This window comes from Rhincodon typus, chromosome 1 (assembly GCF_021869965.1).
Source record: "Rhincodon typus isolate 14 chromosome 1, sRhiTyp1.1, whole genome shotgun sequence".
Classification (NCBI taxonomy): domain Eukaryota; kingdom Metazoa; phylum Chordata; class Chondrichthyes; order Orectolobiformes; family Rhincodontidae; genus Rhincodon; species Rhincodon typus.
In genome coordinates, this window is record NC_063332.1 from 11660234 (window position 1) to 11681197 (window position 20964).

The following is a 20964-nucleotide window of genomic DNA, read 5'->3' on the forward strand; positions in this document are numbered from 1 at the left end:
CCCGAAACGTCAGCCTCTCTGCTCCTATGATGCTGCTTGGCCTGCTGTGTTAATCCAGCCCTGCACCGTGTTGTCTCGGATTCTCCAGCATCTGCAGTTCCTACTATCTCTGTGGAGTGGAAATAAGTTTACCAGGGTAAAGGTGCTCGGGAAACGAAAGGGGCAAACGACTGACAAGTTCCCCTAGGCCTGATGGGATACATCCTAAGATATTAAAGAAAGTAAGCATGGAGATAATGGCGGTAATCTTCCATGAATGCTTAGTTCTGGAAAAGTCCCAGAGAATTTAATTTCCAACTTTACTGAAAAAGGCAGGGAGCCAACAAATAGATCACCAAGGCCCTTTTGCTCAATGCCATTTTGTTGAGAAAATGTTACAGTTCATTTGAAAGGATGCAACAGCAGAGCAGGTAAAAACAGATAACATGATCAAGCAAAGTCAGCATGGTTTCATGAAGGGGAAATCATGCCTGGCAAATTTTACCAGAATTCTCTGAGGAGGTAACAAGTAGGATAGAAAAAGAGGAAGCAGCGGATGAAATATATTTGGGTTCCCAAAGGCGATTGATAATGTACTATTAGGCTTTAAGGCGATTACACATTAGGCTTTTTAATAAGAGGAGAGCACATGGTGTTGGAGGTAATATATTCACATGGATAGAGGATTGACTAGCTAATAGAAGACAGAGAGTTGCAGTAAGTGGACATTTTCAGGATGGCAACCCTTAAGGGTAAATAAGAAGGCAAATTGAATATTTGCTACTATTTCAAAAGAAATAGAGTATAAACGTAGGAAGGTTTTGCTAAAACTATAGAAGGCACTAGTCAGACCACAGCTGGAATACTGTGAACCATTGTGGACTCCTTATCTGAGGAAAGATGTATTGGCATTGGAGGCTGCCAGGGAAGATTGACGAGGATGATATTAGGAATGGAGGGACTGTCTTATGAACAAAGGTTGAGTAAGTTAGTTAGGAGAATGACAGGTGATCTTCTTGAAACGCACATCATTCTTAGGGGGCTAGACAGGGTGGATGTTGAAGGTTGTTTTCACCATGTGGGAAAGACTAGGACCAGAAGGTATAGTCTCAGAATAAGGGGTTGCCAATTTGAGACAGATATGAGGAGGAATTTTTTCTCTCATAGGGTTGTGAATTCTTAAATGCAAAAGGCTATTGAAGCTGGGTCATTAAGCATATACAAGGGTGAGATAGACAGATTTTTAATCATTAAGGGAATCAAGATTTACAGGGAAAAGACAGGAAAGTGGATGTGAGAATTATCGATCAGCCATGATCTCATTGAATGGCGCAGCAGATACAATGGGCTGAATGGCCAATTTCTGTTCCTACCTCTTACAGTCTTAAACAATATTGCATTAATTTAGACACCTTCTGAGAATTTTTTTTTTGTTTATTCAGGATGTAGATGTTGCCAGTGAAGCTAATATTTACTGCCCATCCCTAATTGCCCTTGAGGTGGTAGTCAGTTGTCTTCTGTATGACTGAGGCAGTCTGCGTAAAAACAGAGTATATACCAGCATCACTTCACTAACATTTTTAATAGATTTGATAAACTCAGGCTGTTAAATTTGGCCCAAACACTGCACGACTAAATTCAGTGCCATTGACAGCGGTAATTTATGGAAACTGAGAAACCACAGAATCAGCAGTGAAATGATGTTGAAACTTCTGCTTTTCCACAATCTTCAGGAAGGCCCTTAAGGTCAACTTGTTTTATTCTCTTTGACCTGTTTTCTTTTGGTATGTCTTGCAGATATCCAATACTTACAGCTTATTTTCCCTCATTTCTTGATCAATTTGAATCTGTGCTTCATTGCGTCAATCTTGATTCTCCTCTCTGTATCAAGAAGTTACGATGAATGAAAATGCAAACTCTGCATGCAGTTTGCAACATGAGTCAGAAAAATACTCAATGCCAGAGAGGACAGGAGCTCATTTTCCAGTTAAATATTTTATCAGCCCAAGTTAGTTTTGAATGAATAAAATCATACAAAACAGAAGACCGTCGTGTCTGTACCAAAGTTTTGAAAGGGTTATGCAATTAACTTCAATCCCTTAATTTTTTGCACATAGCCCTGCAAATTTCTTCTTTTGAAGGACATAATAGCAATTCCTTCTTGTAAGTTACCATTGAATCGACTTCTTTCACCCTTCCAGGTGGTGGTTTCCAGATCATTGGGCTCATTGAATAAAAATATTCTTCACCTCCATATCACCAAACCCACCATTCCCCCCATCCCCCACAGCTGATTTTATGATCAATTTTACTACAGTACGTTTGTGCTGTCTGGAAATGACCTCAAATGGCAATAGATGGAGTGAAAAAAGTTCTTGAATCCCACGACACTCATCAAAGGCATACACTGAAGATGAGTGCTGAGCACATTTCTCCATGCAGTGAGATACATTGAACATAGAACAAAGAACATACAACAATACCGCACAGGAATGGGGCCATTGGCCCACGATATTGTGCCGAACATGATGTCAAATGAAACTACTCCCTTCCGCCTGCCCTTGGTCCATACCTCTCCATTCCTTGCATATTCATGGCGCTTATCTAAAAGTTCCTTAAAACCCTATTGTATCTGTCTCCACCACCAGCCCTGGCAGTGCATTCCAGACTCCTACCACTCTCTGTGTAAAAAAACTTACCCCTCATATCTTCTATGAGCTTTCCCACTCTGACCTTAAATGCTTGGCCCCTACTATTAGACATTTCAACTCTGGGAAAAAGACTCTGACTGTCAACCCTGACTATGCATCTCATAATTTTATAGGTTTCTATCAAGTTTTCCCTCAGCCTCCACCGCTCCAGAGAAAACAACCTGAGTTTTTCTAGCCTCTCATTATAGATCAAACCCTCTAATCCAGGCAGCATCCTGGTAAACCACTTCTGCACTCTCTCCAAAGCCTCCACATTCTTCCTGTAATGTGGCGACCAGAATTGAATGCAGTGTGGCCTAACCAAAATCTTATAAAGCTGCATCATGACGTCCTGACTCTTGTACTCAATTCCCCGACCAATAAAGGCTAGCATGCCATATGCCTTCTTTACCATCCTATCGACTTGTGTGGCCACTTTCAGGGAAACTTGAACCCCAAGATCCTTCTGTATCTCTTTGTTTCAGATCTCCTTTTATTTGCATGATGTCATAGAATCCCTGCAATAAGGAAGCAGGCCATTTGGCCCATCAAGTCCACATTAGCCCTCCAAACAGCATCCCACCCAGACCCTCCCCCCCTATCATTTCCCTGTAAGACTGCATTTCCCATCACCAATCCACCTAACTTGCACATCTTTGACTGTGGAAGGAAACCCACACAGAAACAGGGTGAATGTGCAAACTCTGTACAGACAGTCGCCCGAGGCTGGAATCAAATTCAGTTCCCTGGTGCTGTGAGGCAGCAGTGCTAACCACTGAGCCACTGTGCCACCCAGTAATGTGGTGAACTACATCAAAGGCTACAGCCATTTCGAGAAGAAGGAGCAGGATTAATCCACTCAAGCATTTGGCTCAGTGCATGAAGCTGAGTGGACTTGTTTTCATAGCACTTCATCTGCTAAAGACAGACAGGATAACACTAATTGACAGCTTTTTAAAATCCTTCAAAAAGATCTGGATTGTAGGGGATTGTGTACAATCTGGGGATAGCTTATTGATAAAATAGCATTAAGCAATTATATAGGCTGCAGGAGCGAGCAAATGGAATAGGTCAGCGACACAAAATCGTGTAGCCAGACTGATAGAATTGAAAGGAAAGAAAATTGAAAGGGAACAGCAGTAGGTTATCCACTTTCAAATTATATTCAAGAACTTAACAGTATGAATACATGAATATGAAATAGACCAACCTGGAGAAAATAGGAATTACTTTTGCTGTTTAATGTAATTTTGTGCATCCATTTCATATTTCATCCATTTGATATATACCATGACTCCTGTAAGAAGGGTGTGCACTGCAGGAGATTCAGAGGAGATTCACCAGGATGTTGCCTGCGATGGAACATTTCAGCAACGAAGAGAGGTTGGATAAGCTCAGGTTGATTTCTTTGGAGCAGAGAAGGTTGAGTGAGAGTCTGATAGAGGTGTATAAGATTGTGAAGGACATGGGAAGGGTGGATAGAAAACAGCTGTTCCCCTTAATCTAAGGGTCAAGATCAAGGGGGCATACTTTTAAAATGAAAGGTGAGATGTTTAGAGAGAACTTGAGAAAAAAACTTTTCACTCAGAGGATGGTGAGAATTTGGGATGCACTGCCTAGGAAGGTAGTTGAGGCAAGAAACCCCACAATCTTTAAAGAGTACTTAGATGACCTCTTGAACAGGCATAACATTCAAAGCTAGTGCGGGAAAGTGGGATTAGTGTAGATTTAGTGCACCTTTAGCAGCATGGACTCAATGGGTTGAACGGCCTCTACACTGCTGTACATTTTTATGATTCTACGAGCTCCCTCAGCACTGGCCTTTTGTGTTTTTTTTAAGCTATTCTTTTATGGGATATGGTTGTCCATGGTCAGAATTATTATCCATCTCTGATTGCCCTTGAACTGAGTAGCTTACTTCGCCACTTCAGTTAGAATCAAACAAATTGCTGGTATTGTGTTGTCAGATCAGCCATGAATCACAGAATTGTTACAGCTCAAAAGGTGGCCATTCAGTCTGTTGTGTCTGTCCCAGCTCTTTGAATAAATAATTCACCAATTGCCGTTCCCTATCACATTGCACAACCTTTTTTTTCCCCCTCAAATTTAACCTTGATTTCTTCCCCTAATCAATCTGTTCAGAGATATTATTACACATCTCTGGAGCAGGTGGGATTTGGACCTGAGCCTTTCAGGGGAGGGGTAGGGATACTACCACTGCACTACACACACAGCCTGCTTTTTCAGGTAATTATCCAATTCCATGTTTAATGTCTCACTTGATCTTGCCTCCATTGCACACTCAGGCAGCTCATTCCAGATCTCAACCACTTGCTGTAAGAAATGTTTTCTCATTTGTCCACAGCTGTCAATTATCAAGTACTTCCCAGGATCCTCCCAATGGGATGGGGTGTAAATTAATGCAAGTTGTTTCCTTGGGGGAAGAAAAAACGAAAGAACTACTGATGCTGGAAATCAGTAACAAAAACAGAAGTTACTGGAAAAGCTCAGCAGGTCTGGCAGCATCTGTGAACAAAAAAATTCAGAGTTAACTTATTGGCTCCGGTGACCCATCCTCAGAACTGGGAAGGGTCACTGGACCCAAAACAGTAACTCAGATTTTTTTCTTCACAGATGCTGCCAGACCTGCTGAGCTTTTCCAGCAACTTCCATTCTTATTTTCTTGCATACTTGCTCTCCTGAAATCAACATTGTTAAATTAATCTCTTTAGATAGGCTTAAGTGCTTACAGGTGGGTAGAAAATCCTTTCTCCGCGGTGCATAGACGTGCAGGTTAGAGTGGATTGGCCATGCTAAACTGCCTGTAGTGCCCAGGGATGTGCAGGCTTAAGTGGATTAGCCATCGGAAATGCAGGGTTACAGGGATAGGGTAGGGGGGTGGGTATGAAGTGGGATGTTCTTTGGAGGGTTGGTGTGGACTCGATGGGCCGAGTGGCCTGTTTTCACACTGTAGGGATTGTATGATTCTATGCTCTGCAAAGAGCTGCTTTTACTTGGACAATAAACGTCCCTGATAGAAAAATGAATCAAAGAACTCCTTTGTGCATTTTGATTTTAATATTCAAGCTGCGTAATTTCCCACATCACTTGATTTTCTTTTTCAAGTCTCAGATTGTGAAGACTCAAGTTGAGGTCACCTCAGCTCATAATTACTTCCTTAATTATTTTACCTCATCTCCTACACCTTGTAAGCTTGTTGCTGTCCTTTGTTATTCTGTTGTGTGTGTCGTTGGCAATTACAACATTTGTTGCTTAGCCCTCGTTGCCCTTTGAGTGGCTAGCTCAGCCACTTCAGAGGGCAGTTAAATGTCAACCACCTTGCTATGGGTCTGGAGTCACGTGTAGTCCAGGCCAGGTGAGGATGGCAGATATCCTTCTCTCAAGGAGATTACAGAGCCAAATTGCATTTTAATCGTAATCAGTAATAGTTTCACAGTCACCATTATTGGGACTATCTTTATATTTCCAGATCTTATTCATTGAATTAATATTCCACTAGATGTGGTGGGATTTGAACCAATGCCCATCAGAATATTAGCCTGGGCAGTCGCCATATGCCAGCACCTCCCTAAAAAGTTAATTAAGAAAGTGTCGCCTGTAAAATATTTTTACTTTCATTACATGTACTTTGCCACCTTTCTCCCTTTCACAACCCTATGTCCACGTCTATATTCCGAACTGTTTACATATACTTGTCATAAATACAGCGAATGCTGGAGAAACTCAGCAGGTCAGGTAGAATCTGTAGAGACTGAAACAAAGTTTCGAGTCCACTTTTGAGTTTCTCTCCACAGGAACTGCCAGACCTGGTGAGTTTCTCCAGTATTCTCTGTTTCAGATTTCCAGCATCCACAGTATTTTGCTTGCACATAAACTTGTCACATTGTACTTATAGAAAATAGAACAGTACAGCACAGTACAGGCCCTTCGGCCCACGATGTTGTGCCAACCTATTATCCTACTAAGATCAAAAGTAATCTCCTTGCGCTCTGCTATCGGTGGAATCTGACAATTTGCCTTGGCTGTTTCCATTTTAAAGTGTCCGTAGTGTTTTAAAATAAAAATATGAAAATAATACATTATGCATGATGTTAAAGCAGGAACTGAATTACATCTGTGCACTTAATTCTCTTACTCTCTTCCCTTTAAACATTTCAACAGTCGGTCTTGACTCACCTTTGTGCAATTCCTTGGAAGGTCAACTTGTAAATATTTTATTGATAGCACTGCGTGTGTATCTAGACATTTCATTCTGTCTCTGATATTGACACTCAGATGGTTACGAGATTCAGAGAAATCAGTCTATCTGGATTATACTTTTAGTGCTCAATAAGCTCATTTCAGATTCCAAATTGTGCTTAAGGGTCACAGATAACTTTTCTAATTTAATAATACGAGCAATTATATGCAATTTTTGATGCTCAGCCCAATTGGTCTTTGTTTCATGCAAGCATCCTCGTACCCTGCTGACCTGATCAGATCCTTTCTCCTTCCAGTACTTCTCTCCGCCCATCCATAATTAGCCATAGATAGCAAAGGACCACAGGTATTAGACAATAAGATCTAAGCAGAAGTAGGCCATTCAGCCCATCAAGTCTGCTCTGCCATTCTATGAGATTATGGCTGATCTGATAATCCTCAACTCCACTTTCCTGTCTTTTCGTTATAACCCTTCAGTCCTTTACTGATTAAAAATCTGCCTATTTCAGCCTTGACTATACTTAATAACGCAACTTTAACAGCCCTCTGTGATAAAGAATTCCACAGATTCACCAACATCTGAGAGAAAAGAATATTCCTCCTTATCTCCGTATTAAATGTTTAACCCCTTTTTTCAGAGACAATGCCCTCTGGTGTTAGACTCTCCCACAAGGGAAGCAAGCTTTCTGCATCCATCTTATAAAGCCCCTTAAGAATCTTATAGTTTTCAATAAGGCTGCCTCTCATTCTTCTAAATTCCAATGGGTACTGGCCGAACCTACTCAACCTCTCCTCATAAGATAGTCATTCCACACCCTGGATCAACCTAATGGACCTTTTCTGGACTGTCTCCAATATTGGTATATCCCGGAATCATAGAATCATACACTACAGTGGAGGCTTTTTGGCCCATCGAGTCTGTACTGCCATTCTTTACTGAGATGAGGGGCCCAAAACTGTTCATAGTATTCCAGGACTATGCTAGTTTCTTGCACAGTTTTAGCAATACCTCACTATTTTAATTCACCATTCCCTTCTTAACATTCTATTTGCTTTCCTCTTACCTGCTGAACTTTGATGCTATATTTTTGTGAGTCATGCAGAATCTAGGAATACTAATAAAAGAAGGAATTCATGAGAAAAATATTTACTCAGAGAATGTGTAATTTGATACAATAGAAGGCAGCTGGATGCAGAGCAAGATTGGATTTGAGGGAGAGCGAGCTTATTTGTGGGGTGAGACTTACGGCTCACTAAGCAGTGAGTCTGTACTTAGTGTAACTCACCTCCTGACTCCTCAAAGCCTGTCCACCATCTACAAGGCACAAATCAGGAGTGTGATGGAATACTCCCCACTTGCCTGGATGAGTGCAGCCCCAACAACACTCAAGAAGCTTAACACCATCCAGGACAAAGCAGCCCACATCATTGGCACTACATCCACAAGCATCCACTCCCTTTACCACTGACGCTCAGTAGCAACAGTGTGTACTATCTACAAGATGCACTGCAGAAATTCACCAAAGATCCTCAGGCAGCATCTTCCAAACCCACGACCACTTCCATCTAGAAGGACAAGGGCATCAGACATATGGGAACACCACTACCTCCAACTTCCCCTCCAAGCCACTCACCATCCTGACTTGGAAAAATATAACCGTTCCCTCACTGTCACTGGGTCAAGATTCTGGAATTCCCTCCCTAATTGTGGGTCAACCCACAGCAGGAGGACTGCAGCGGTTCAAGAAGGCAGCTCACCACCACCTTCTCAGGCACAACTAGGAATGAGAAAGGAATGCTGGCCCAGCCAGCGACACCCACATCCCACAAATTAATAGAAAAAACAGGAGCCTTAACTCCCTTTGTACAATAGCTTTTTGCAGTCTTTACCTATTTAAACAGCATCTAGTATCTCTTTTAGTTTAAACAGAGCGGTCAAATGTTGGGGATTCCACACATGGTCCAGCTGGAACCTTTCCTGATCTTACCACCTGTCATGGGTGTGTTGGAAAGATTAACAGGTTCAATGTTGAGATGGTAGGTCATGTCACAACTGCTCTTCCGTGGCCAATGGGTTTGAGAGTAGTTGATCCTAGAGCTGCTGGCACAGAGACACTGCTTAGTGAGCCATACGTTTTACCTCACAAATAAGCTCACTCTCCCTCAAACGCATCCATGCTCTGCATCCAACTGCTCTCTATTGTATCAAATTACACATTCTCTGAGTAAATATTTTTCTCATGAATTCCATCTTTTATTAGTTACCATTTCGTCCTGGATGTAGGCTTTATCTTCAAGTGAAGAAACCTTCTCTACGTCTACACCATAGAGCAACACCCTTCTTAACTTTAAAGTCATCTTTTAATCTTCACTTTTTTGTACAGAAAAAGAGTCCCAGCTTTTGTTTTTACAAACAGAGTCCCGACAGTACGGAAGCAAGCCACTTGGCCCATCTAGCTCACACCAACATGTTGAAGAGCATCCCAACCAATAACTTACATTTCCTATGGCCCACTTAGTCTGCACATCCCTGGACACAAAGGACAATTTAGCACGGCCAAACCATCTAACCTGCACAGCTTTGGACTGTGAAGGCAACCCATGCAGACACAGGGAGAATATCCAAACTCCACGCAGTCACCCAAGGTTGGAATCGAACCCAAGTCCCCAGCACTGTGAGGCACTAGTGTTAACCACGGACCTTCCATACCATCCTGTTCAGTCCATTCATATAGTGACAACCTCTTAGTTCCCATATCACTCACATATCTGTTTTTTTATTGCACCATCTCCAGTGCCTCTAAATCCTTTTCATGCTACAAAGAAACCATGGTATTCTAAATGTGAAGATCCATGGTATTCTAAATGTGACCTAAGCAAGATTCTATAACCTATTTAGAATTACTTGCCAATTTGTCTGACTCAGCTAAACACAAACTTCGGACTCAGAAGTGAAACTCTTGACTATTCCGGCAGACTGGGTCAGACACCCAGTTGTTGAAATGTGTCTTTACCTCTGTTCAATGTCAATGTGAGAAATGTGATTGAAGAACTAGCTCTTATCCAGGCACTCAGATCTCAATTGTACTCAGCCAGGTTAACTCATCCATGCAAAATCAAAGGTGAGCCATCGCACCATTTCAACTTCTATACTCTCTTCCAAAAATAGCTCGGAATGACATTAACTCGGGTTGATGGATGTGCACTCATTTTTCTTTCTGACTGAAATCCCAGAATTGTTCAGCCATGCACTATTCAGTGGGAAGGAAAGTGCTCTCCGCTTCAATAGGATATAAAATATTTATTTACAAGTAACAAAGGAATGAAGCACCAATCATCAATAAGATGACTACAAGGCAAGGTGGAAGATGATTCCTATTTCTTTACTGTCCATGTGATGACAGAATGATATCAAGGCAGCCTTTCTATCTGAGTGTGGTGTCAACAAGAGCTGCAGTGAGTGGGAATCAGACGAAAACCCACTGTTGGTTGGGGTAATACCAAAGGAAGATATTGTTGATGGAGCCTCATCATCTCATTCACAGGATCTCTCTGCAGGAGTCTATCAGGGCAGTGTCCGAGACACAACCTTCTTAAGCTGTTTCCATCAATGATCTCCTTCTGTCCTTCGTAAGATTAGCGTAACTTACTCAGCTTGATTTGGAATTCTTTAGATACTGAAGAACTAGTGTTCGCTTGCAACAAGACCTGGACCATACTAGGTTTGGATACAGTGGTGACAGTTTGTACCATTTGAAAGATGCATCAACTCCTTCAACCACAAATTCCAAAGCCTAGAAGGAAAGGGCATCAAACTTCAGCACCAATAAATTCCTCTCTAAACCACACACCATCCTGGTTGGAACATATCACTTTTGGTTCACTGTTGTAAGGCCAAAATCCTGAAATCCCCTCCCTAACAATACTGTGAGGGTAACTGAAACACAAGGACTGCAGCAGTTCAAGATGGCAGCTCATCAACACTTTCTCAGGGACAACTGGGTATGGCCTAGCCAGCAATGCCAACTACACATGAATGAATTGAATAAAGAAGGTTTCCTGCTGATATGTTGCATGGAAATGTTTGAACCTTAATTGAAAAGTCTGTATAAGGCATGCTGAGCGACTGCAGCATTAAATTTATGTCAATACACCTTTGGATTCTCCTGGCTGTGTTCTAAATGTCCAGAATACTACATTCATGTTTGCTGTAGAGTTCTGATGTTTGCCGATTATAGATTTTTGGAGATTATCAGTTCTCCAGGGCTACATCAAGTACTACATTCCAACAAAACCTGACTTTAAGTAGCCACCATCTGTTTTGCCACAGCTGGGTACCATAATTCAACTAAAGTCTGTCCAGCAACCTGTGGAAATATTTTGGAGGATAGCTGCCTGGTGTAGAGATCAACAGTAGAAGTCCTGTCCGATTTGTTCTGTTTTAGCCCAGGGCATTGAAGTTAATTTTAATGCCTTTATTGCTGTGCTGTTAGCGAGATCAGAATCAAAGCAGGACATTTCTCAGTGTTAATGGATTCGTTTCTTACTGAGCCTTTATCAACTAAACATCAGGGAAGGAAATCCTATAGCCTTTTAAAAACATGAGTCAATCAAAGCAAAATCTCACATCTATTATACAGGAAGTTTAATTAAGAGTTTATGTTATTAATCTCCTGGAGAGGATGTGCATGTGCTCAGCACAGCATCAATCATAAGGCAAGTAGGGTCCTTTGTATCAAAGAGAATGTTCAATGATTTAAAAATGATTAATCTTTCAATGAATGTTGCAGCTTTGAAGAGAGATGTTTCAATTGGTTTTTGTGCAATGCCAACTTTTCTCTGGTTACACCAACCATCCATAAGGCAGCAATCCACAGCAAAAGGCAAGGGAATGCTTTGTTTCTTATTGGTCCTTAAAATTAGTGTGGCATGGTGGCTCAGTAGTTAGCACTACAGTGTTATAGCAGCACGGATAAGGGACCAGGGTTCAATTCCACACTCAGGCAATGGTCTGTGTGGAGTTTGCACATTCTCCCTGTGTCTGTACAGTTTCCTCAGGGTGCTCCAGTCTCCTCCCACAGGCCAAAGATGTGCATGTTGGGTGGATTGGCCGTGCTAAATTGCCTCTTTTTCTTTTTATCTCCCTTCCTCGGACAGCATCAGTGATGTCAGGGGTGAAAGCCAGCACGGACTCGAACTCCTGGCCTCAGAGTGGGTTCAAACTCCTGCGCTCAGCGTGGGCTCGAACTCCCAGGCTCAGCACAGTCTTGAACTCCCAGCCTCAGCACGATCTCGAACTCCCGGCCTCAGCGCGGTCTCAAACTCCCGGCCTCAGCGCGGTCTCAAACTCCCGGCCTCAGTGTGATCTTGAACTCCCGACTTCGGCGCAGATTCTGACTCCTGACCTCAGCGCAGACTCGAACTCCCGGCCTCAGTGTGGACTGGAACTCCTGGCCTCAGCGTGGACTCGAACTCCCAGTCTCAGAGTGGTCTTGAACTCCCAACCTCGGCGCGGACTCTGACGCCCGACCTCAGCGTGGACTTGAACACCCAGACTCAAACTCCTGGCCTTAACGAGGTCTTCAACTTTCAGCCTCGAAGTGGACCCTGACGCTGTCTGTGTTGGAAGGATAGTTATTCTGATCTCTTACTCCTCTATTTTTCTAATTTGTTTCTGGACTTTTTTTATTTCTTTCTTTTTCTAATTTCTTCTGTAAGAATTTGTACTTAAGAATCTGTACCTAGGTACCTTGGTGCCTAAGATGGCGCCATAAGTGGAAACTTGTAAACTTTTCACTGTATTCATGTCGGTACATGTGACAATAATGCTAACGCTTACTCTTGTTTACTCAAAGTGACCAGGTATTATCGCTAAACTATTAATTCAGAGACCCAAGTAATATTCTGGGGACCTGGGTTCGAATCCCTCCACGGCAGATGGCAGAATTTGAATTCAATAATAATCTAGAATTAAAAGTCTAACGATGACTATGAATCCATTGCCGATTGTCAGGAAAACCCATCTGGTTCACTAATGTCCTTTTTAGGGAAGGAAACTACCATCCTTACCTGGTCTGGCCGACATGCGACTCTAGACCCACAGCAAAGTGGTTGACTCTTAACTGCCCTCTGGGCGATTAGGGGTGGGCAATAAATGCTGGTCCTGCCAGCAATGCCCAAATCCCATGAATGAATTAAAATAACAGGCTAGGTGGATTAGCCACGCGGAATGCAACATTATAGGATGTGGAGGTGGGTCTGAGTGGGATGCTCTTCGGAGGGGTTGTGTTTCTTGATGGGCCAAATGGCCTGCTTACACACTGTGATGATTCTATGATTGGCCTCAACTGTTGATAGCTTTAAACAATTACAGAATTTGAATCCTGCTGAAAATCAAGACAGGTTGCTGAAGCTTTTCTTCTTATTCCCATCAGGACAAATGTAAGAATGCCAAAATTCAAACAATCACAACTTACACTATAGGAGAAAAGGACATTCATTGGTTAAAAAGTGAATTTATAGAGTCATTGAGTCATACAGCACGGAAACAAACCCACGGCACAACAAGTCCATGCCGAATATAATCCCAAACTAAACCAGCCCCACATGCCTGCTCCTGGCCCATATCCCTCCAAACCATTCCTATTCATGTACTTATCCAAATGTCTTTTAAATGGTGTAATTCCACCACTTCCTCAGGAAGTTCATTCCACATGCGAACCACACTCTGCGTAAAAAACTTGTTTCTTATACATTTTTAAATCTCTCTCCTCGCATCTTAAAAATGTGCTGCCTCGTCTTGAAAACCTCCATCTTGGGGAAAAGACAACTACCATTAACTCTATCTGTACCCCTCATTATTTTATAAACTTGTATCAGGTCACCCCCTCAGAGTCCTACACTCTCGTGAAAAATGTTCCAGGCTATCCAACCTTTCTTTATAACTCAAATTGAATAAACCACTGCTGTAGAGAGATAAGAATTTCAGTGCTGGTGTGATTGCAGGAATGTAGACACAATGTCCTAACATTCAGCAGGACAAGGGTAGCAGACACATAGGAAGACAATTGCCTGCAATTTCAGAGTTAGTAAGAACTGCCGAAATGATTTCTGAAGAAGGGTTCCAACCCAAAACGTTAGCTTTCCTGTTCCTCTGATTCTGCCTGGTCAGCTGTGTTCCTCCAGCTCCACACTGTGTTATGCCTGCAATTTCCCCTCCAAGGTATTCACCATCCTGATTTGGAACGATATTATGATCCTTCACTGTCGCTGGATCAACATCTGGGAACTCCATTCATAACAGCATTTTGGGTGTTTGTACATCTCAAGGATTGCAATAGTTCAAGATGGTAGCACACTGGACCTTTTCCAGGATAGATAGAGATGGACAATTAATACTTGCCTGACAAGTGGGACTCACATTCCAAGAACAAGTCTTTTTTTATATATAAGCATGTTCCTTTTGGTTGTTCATAACAGAAAGAGTACAGACTATATCTAACTAGCCCACACTTGCAAAACCTAAAAGAAAATGGTTACTGTTACATCTGAGTCTGTGGTTGAGCAGCACTTGGAGCAAAATCCTTTATTACACCCACAACCAATTTAAGACTGTTGTTCCAGTCCTTAATGTGGCTCATTTATACTTGCTAGAGGTAGCATGCATTCATACAGAGTATATGTTCTCTGCAGTAATTTTGCTAGGGCTCCTTCATTCAATATTGAGTTGAAAGATTCCATCATGTAAAGGCCATGACACCACGAGATATAGGAGCAGAATTAGGCCATTCGGCCCTTTGAGTCTGCTTGGTCTTTCGATTGTGGCTGATAGGTTTCTCAATCTCTAGTCTCTCCTACTAGAGGAAATGTCTTCTCCACATCCGCTCTATTCTGGCCTTTCAGTTTTTTTAAAACTTTTGATGAGATCTTCCTTCATCCTTCTAAATTCCATTGAGCACAGACCCAGAGTCCTCAACCGCTCCTCACCTGACAAGCCCTTCATCCCCAGGATCATTCTTGTAAACCTCTTCTGGGCTGCCTCGAAGGCCAGCATATTCTTCCTTAGATCCAGGGCCTAAAACTGCTCACAATATTCCAAATCAAGTCAGTCACATTCACCTCATCTCTGCAATTCAGCTCCTTTGTCCAAGTTTGGATCAAGATTGAAATGAGATAAGGAGCCAGTTGGCCCCAGAGGAATTGAAATGGAGCATCAATGAACAGGTTTTTGCTAAGCAGGTGTTGCTTCATAGCAAGAGGTAGATGGCCATTTTGATTGCTTTTCATTTACTGAATGTTGAACAATGCTGGAATTTCAGTCAGAAAGTAAAATGAATGCACATACACCAACCCTGAGTTAACATCATTGAGGGCTATTTTTGGAAGAGGGTATAAGGTTGTTGTAAAAACTGATCTGTTCTCGTTAAATCTGCTTTATCTGCACAGATGTTGCCAAGCTGCTGAGTTTCACTATCAATTTTTGTTTTTGTTTCAGATCTCCAGAATCCACAAATTGTTTGTTTTATTGTAAAGTTGTAATGCTGAAATAGTTCATTTTTACTTCCACATAGACAAGTTAACCTGACTGAGTACAATTGTCCTTTGAGTACCTGCAAATGAATTAGTTCTTCAATCATAGTTCTCATTTTAACATTGAACAGAGGCATTAAAACATTCTCCCTTCAACTTTTGAGTGGAGCTGAGGACTACTAGGTCAAGCACGACTTCACAGAATGGCAGAATGGATGGGATAATCAGAATGACCTACTTCTGCTCTTAACCCTATGGTCTGAAGGATGTTTATGGCCTTTCAACTCATACTAGATAATTTAGTTGTCGTCTCTCTGATGCTCTCCCCATTTTACAAATGTTATCAATGTTTAAGCCCTTCACAGTATGTCACAACCAAGGCTGATGGAGCGCCCAGTTGTCCTAGTCCCACTGTCTTATAGATCGCATCATCATAAAATAAAAATATTTTTCCCAATAACCGAGGTGGATAATTAAATACCTTCATCTGTATTAAGTTTGAAGTCAAAGATCTGTTGATTGGGTTTCTTTATTTAATGCAATTACTAACTTACATGAAAAACAACGCTGGTTCATACACACATTTCATAATATGGATGTATACATGTTTATTCCTCTAAATAAACCCAAAAACTCACTCACAAGATGTAAATGCACACTTTAGGCTGCACAATTCAGGACGACAAGAAGAAAAAAACATTTCCTGTCAACAGAGATTCACTTTGAATAAAAAAAGGAACATTTTCCGCACATCAGGATTATACTTGACAGCAGAATCCATCATTTCGATGTATTAGTAAGTGTAGTCAAGTGATTATTCATTCACAGGTGTCTCTGGTACACCTTGCTCAGCATATGCAACATTGAGCAGTTCCTTCATTCACTTTCCCAGAAACACAAATACATTTTACCATGAGCTAAATAAGGGGATTCTTTTCAGAAACAGGAGACATTACTTGGCATGCCTTCCTCACAGGCTTCTTAGGCAGTAACTAATCCAGATACCAAAGCACTCTCCATCCAGTCACCAGCCGACTACTCCAACAGAATAAGCAGTTATCACCAGTTACGTGTGTTGTTGGAAAACATGCTTAATACAGTCTCTAACATCTGCAGTTACCTCTCAATGACTAGTTTCAAGGAAACCACTCCAGCTAAAATTGGTAAAACTTGAAGTAAATCTGTTTTTCCAACGTTTTTCAGTTCTCAAAATGACATGCGAAGCATCTTTCTAATAAATAATTCTGTCCCTATCAGGTTGGTCTGCATAGGGATTCAGCAAGGCAGCTGCTGGTTCGTAATAAAAACTGAAAGAACTGCGGATGCAGTAAACCAGGAACAAAAACAAAATTGCTGATAAAGCTCAGCACCTCTGGCAGCATCTGTGAAGGAAGAAACAGAGTTAACGTTTCGAGTCCGGTGACCCTTCCTCAGTTCTAAACTGGACCTGAAACGTTAACAGCTGCTGGTTCATATTTGCTTTTGTAAAAAGATTTTGCCCTGTGCTGCTTTCAGCTGTAGCTTGAGTTTTTTTTAATTTTACCTTTTTTCCCAGGAATTGCCCAGTCCAATAGACATGGCTGGCTCCTTCCATGACCGCGGTTTCCCACCAACTGTGGTTGACAGGGCCTTCAACTGTATCCGACACATCACCCGTGGCTTCCGCCTTTGCCCCTTCCTATCACTCACACCAGCATGATCGGGTTCCCCTTGTTCTTACTTTTCATCCCACCAGCCTCCGCATTCAAAGGAACATTCTCTGCCATTTCAGACAACTCCAGCAGAACGTCGCCACCAAACACATCTTCCCCTCACTCCCTCTGTCTGAGTTTTGCAGGGACCATTCCCTCCAGGACACCCTAGTCCATTCCACAACCACCAACACCAACCCCATCTCCCCGGCACCTTCCTATGTAACTGCAGAAGGTGCAACACGTGCCCCTTCACCTCCTCCCTGCTCACCATCCAAGGGCCTAAACAGTGTTTCCAGGTGAAGCAGCATTTTACCTGTACCTCCTCCAATCTTGTGTATTGTATTCGCTGCACCCAATGTGGCCTACTGTACATTGGAGAAACCAAACGCAGACTGGGTGACCGCTTTGCAGAATACTTCCGGTCTGTGTGCAAACATGTCCCCGACCTCCCCATAGCTGGTCATTTTAACACAGCATCCTGCTCGCATGCCCACATGTATGACCTTGGCCTGCAGCAATGTTCCAGTGAATCACAGCGCAAACTGTAGGAAGGCCATCTCATCTTCAGACTAGGTACTTTACAGCCTTCTGGACTTAACATTGAGTTCAAAACCTTTAAATTGTGAACATTTCTTCCTTTTCTTTTAGCTTGTTATCATGTCCTCCCCTCTCCGCCATCCCACTTACTGTCCTTTCAGGTCTGGTAGGAAACACATCACTGTTCTGCCATTGTTACATTCCAATCACTTAATCTGAACAATCAACATCCTTTCTCCACCAGTACATTACACCCATCACCCTCACTCCCCGCCAACTATCCTGAAGAAGGGTAATACCCAAAATGTTGACTTCTCCTTTCCTCCAGATGCTGTCTTGCTTGCTGTGTTCTTCCAGCCTCCTGTTTGTCTACCTTGGGTTCCAGTATCTGCAGTTTTTTTGTCCCACAGCATAAATGCTGTTCCCTCCACAGTTTATCTCAGCTCTGATGAAGAGTCATCGAGACTCAAAACATTAGCTTGGTCTCTCTCCATGGATGCTCGCTGACCTGCTGTGATCTCCAGCATTTGTTGTTTTCAGTCTATTTCTGAAAATGCTGGCAAATCACTTTTCCTTGAGTGATTTTGTTTTCTAGGGTTCCAGTGGAAGTATAACTTCTACACTGCTTGACTGAGGTTCCTTCTCTTCCTGTGGTTTTCAAGCTCACATTGCTGCCTTTTCCTTATTTCTTAAGGAAAACCCCCAGGACTGATTGCCATGTTGCATTTGTTGCAAATAACGCAGATAAAGTAGAATGGATTCGGTATAACTTATAGATAGCCTATTACAATGTCCGATACAGGTTTATTGAACAGCTCAGACTGCAGCTTATGGTTACAGATAATTATGTATATACCCTCTAGCATGCCTCTGCTAGATTGCACATTACAGTTGGTCATGTGCTTTAGGGGCACAGCAATAGGAGTAAGCTCTTCAGCCTATTGAGCTGACTCTGCCATTTTCTTTATTCATTCACAGGATATGGTTGTTGCTGGATCGATGTGTATTTATTGCCCATCCCTAATTGTGTGGGTCTGGAGTCACAGGTAGGCCAGGCCAGGTAAGGATGGCAGTTTCCTTCCCAAAAGCACATGAGTGAACCAAATGGATTTTCCAACAACGGATTCATGGTCTTCGTTAGACTCTTACTTCCAGATTTTTATTGCATTCAAATTCCACCATCTGCCGTGGCGGGATTTGAACCAGAACATTACCCGAATCTCTGGATTAACAGTCCAGCAATACTACCACTAGGCCATCACCTCTCTTTGATTTAATACAATCATGGATGACTGAACACTAATCAAAAATTTATCGACCTCAAAATATATTTATAAACTCGGCTTCCATTACCTCTCTGGGACAAAGAATTCCACAGATTCACCACCCGCTTAGTAAAATAATTCCTCCTCATCTCAAGTGCTAAAAGCCATCCTCCTTTATTTTTAAATTCTGCCCCCTTGTTCAAGACTCCTCAACCAGAGGGAAAAATTATCACCCTTGTTTCAAATTCAAGTATCTCACTTACAAACATAGTGTAAAATTTTTATCACAGTGTGGTTATTCATTTATCTTTTACAACTAAATTATTAAGCCTTTTTCATGGCAAAATACTTCTATTACTTTTTCTGAAATAGCCTGCTCCACAACATGCTACTCCAGAAAACCAACCCTAAGACAGTACAGAAAGTCTTCCTCCACAATTCTAGGGTTCATTTGGTTTGCCCCTCAGTTTATATGCAAATTGAAGTCACCGATGACAACTGTGTTGTACGTGCAACAAGTTTATTTAATCTCCTAATTGATACCATGCCCCACCACAACACTCTCACCATGCCCTATACTCTAACATATTCCATATATTGATCTTCCAATCTTTGACCACAAATTTGCTGACCCTATTTCATATGATCAGCACAACCCTCTATCTCCTTTTCCTTCTTATAGAACCATAGAGTCATACAGCAAGGAAACAGAACCTCTGGTCCAACCAGTCCATGCTGACCATAATTCCAAATTAAACTAGTCCCACCTACTTGTGTTTGGCCCATATTCCTCCATACATTTCTTATTCGTGTACTTATTCCAGTGTCTTTTAGATATGGTAACTGTACCCCACATCCATCACTTCCTCTGGAAGATCATTCCACATACCAACCATTCTCTGTGTAAAATGTTGCCCCTCATGTAAAACCTTTCTCCTTTCTCCTTAAAAATATGCCTCCTCGTCATGAAATCCCCCGCCTTAGGGAAAAGAAATCTGTCATTCACCTTATCCATACCCCTCATGATTTTATAACCTCTATAAGGTCACTCCTCAACCTCCTAAGCTCTTGAGAGAAAAGTCTCCAGCCTATCCAGCCTCTCCTTACAACTCAACCCTCCATTCCTGGCATCATCCTGGTAAATTTTTTTTGAACCCTATTCAGCTTAATAATATCCTTCCTATAACAGGGTGATCGAAACTGAACACAATATTCCAGAAGAGGCCTCACTAGCATCCTCTACAGCCTCAACATGACGTTTTAATTCCAATACTCAAAGGTCTGGCCAATGTAGGCAATTGCGCTAAACACCTTCTTAACCATTCTGTCCACATGTGACACAAACTTCAATGAATTATATGCCTGAACCCCTAGGTCTCTCTGTTCTACCAACTGTATAAGTCCTGCCCTTGTTTGTTTTATCAAAATGCAATACCTCACATTTATCTACATTAAACTCCATCTGCCACTCCTCAGTCCACTGAGCCAATTGATCAAGATCTCTTTGTAGATCTTGCTGGTCACAGGCCTCCAGTCCAAAAAACAACCCTCCACTATCACCCTCTGTGTGCTGCCGTAAAGAAATTTTATATCCAATTGGCAAGCTCACCCTGAATGTGATCTTACTTTACTAATTAGTATGTCATGTGAAACCTTGCCAAAGGTTTTACTAAAGTTCAAGTAAACAACATCTACCACTCTGCCTCATCAATCTTCTTGATTACTTCCTCAAAAAAATTCAATCAAATCGGTGAGACATGACTTTCCTCGCACAAAGCCATGCTGACTATCCCTAATCATTCCTTGCCTCTCCCAAAGCATACAAATCCTATCTTTCAGAATCACCTTCAACTAATTATCCACAACCAAAGTCAGACCCACAGGTCTGTAGTTCCCAGGCTTCTCCTTGCATCCTTTCTTAAACAAAGGCACAACATTAGCCACCCTCCAGTCCTTCGGCACCTCATCCATGGTTGTAGATCACACAAATATTTCTGCTAGGAGCCCCACTATTTCCTCCCTTAGTTCCCGTGACATTCTAGAATAAGC